This window comes from Pinus tabuliformis, chromosome 9 (assembly GCF_031772625.1).
Source record: "Pinus tabuliformis cultivar Carrire ecotype Pingquan chromosome 9, CPIR1, whole genome shotgun sequence".
Taxonomy (NCBI): domain Eukaryota; kingdom Viridiplantae; phylum Streptophyta; class Pinopsida; order Pinales; family Pinaceae; genus Pinus; species Pinus tabuliformis.
Window position 1 is genome coordinate 48,540,137 of NC_142307.1, and position 1,988 is coordinate 48,542,124.

Below are 1,988 nucleotides of genomic sequence, written 5' to 3' on the forward strand. Positions count from 1 at the left end.
GGGACCAGTCCACGTGTCCCCAAGAAACCCGCAGTTCGAAAAGATATCAATGGAAGAAAAAGGCAAGGTCGTCACCATTGAATCAGATGAAGAGGAGGAGGACTTACAGGCTCTAATTGATCAAATAGAGGAGCAAGAACATGTGGAGGAGGATGTCCCACCAATGCCTTCTGCTGCGAAGTTACCCGAGTACGTCCCTCCATGGAAAGGGATAGCCAGGGTGCCCAAAGACCTGGAGGCCACGAAGAGTGCACTTTAGACCCTGCTCCTCCTTGATGGAATTACTTTCGAAGGTCTGCTCTTAGGCCAGGTGCCTACCCTGAAATTTGAAGATTAGGACCTTGCAGATAGCGAGAAGTTCTTGCACCTAGCAATGGAGAGCTTGATGAAACAAAATTTGGAGGGGCCAGTAATCACGCTGGAGCCGCGAAAATGGTTGCGTGGTGTGGAGAAGGCTGAGTTACTTCATCTACGATGGATACCCCACTTTCACCGTGCGCCCATCATCATTTTCATCATCAAGCAGCTGCTGTGCCTAGTGCATGATGGGTATCTATGGCTGGAAGAGCTTATTCCCATCATAGCCTCCCTCATTCACCAGATTTCTCAACTTCCTTGTAAGGGAAAGGACCCTGCGATGATGGTGGGAAAAAGCAGTGATTTGGCTCTCGCAGAAGCCATGAAAACTAAATATAAGCTAGAAAAGAAGAAGTAAGGCTATGCAATTGCGAGAATCAAGGACAAAGGGGTGCACGTCACCACCTAGCTCCCGGTCGGCAAATTAATGTGGAAGTGTCACACCAATGAAGTACCAGCACCTATGGTTTCGTTGGATGAATAATGCGGGGAAGGGGTCCAGTTCAACAAGGCTGAGTTCCTCTGTGAGGAGTTTTTGACAAACTGCAAGGAGGCCCAATAGCAGGGTAAGACCTTCCACTACGCGTGGTTGCTCTTATCCATATTATTGGTAGTGGGCGAACTACCGGAAGATATCCAGTTCCCGAACATTGATTAGGACCTACCTGAGGCCGTGAAGTATGCTTCGCTCTGGGCCACTAAGGACGTGAAGCAGATTCACGGAACCAAGGTTTTTTGGGTGCTGATGGAGGTGAGCATCTGGATGTGGATCAATAGAAGACAATGGTTGTCTCCCACAGTGTACACCACTCTACAGAGCTTTGCAGAGTTTAAAGTGGACATGCACAACATTTATGTCTGAGAGCTAAAAGATCTGGCAAAGGGATGGACGAAGCTCCCATTCATTGCTACTGACGACACCATCTTCACGGTGTTGGAAACATGGCCTCTGGAGTGGCGTACCCTGGACTTGGCAGGAATGGAAAGATCCACAACTCAAAAAAGGAAGAAGGACACCAAGCTGCGCATTGCGCAGCTGGCCGAAAAGAGGCACCAGGAAAAAGCAACAGTAGAGGAAACCACACAGCAGAAGCCGGCCAATGCAACAGCAGCAGCACAGATAGAAGAAATAACAACAGCGCCAGCATAAGACATTAACGCTGAAGGAGTGGAGCGTATAACAAGGTTTCTTGAGTATATCCCTCCACAGAAGAGAAAGGCGAAGGTCGAAAATGACCCAGATTTTGAGACATTCACAATTTCCATGCCCCTGCTACTTGAGAAGGTCCCTTTTGAAGGTTTGTGGCTCACAAGGATCCCACTGTTGAAAATGGAGGATTGGGACCTCACAGATCATGCTAGATTTCCACACTTGGCGATGGATAAGTATATGTGAAGGGTCTATTATGTGGAATCAAGTGTTACGACACTACAAATAGAGGAATGGGTCCACGTTGTTGAGAACTAGGGGTTACTCAATCTGCTGTGGGTGCCCCATTATCACCACACCCCCATTAACACAATCTGTGTGTGCCAGCTTCTCACATTGGTGCACGATGGTTGTTTATGGCTAGGAGGGCCTATACCCATTACAGACATGCTAATTCACAGAATCATGCACCTATCGTATG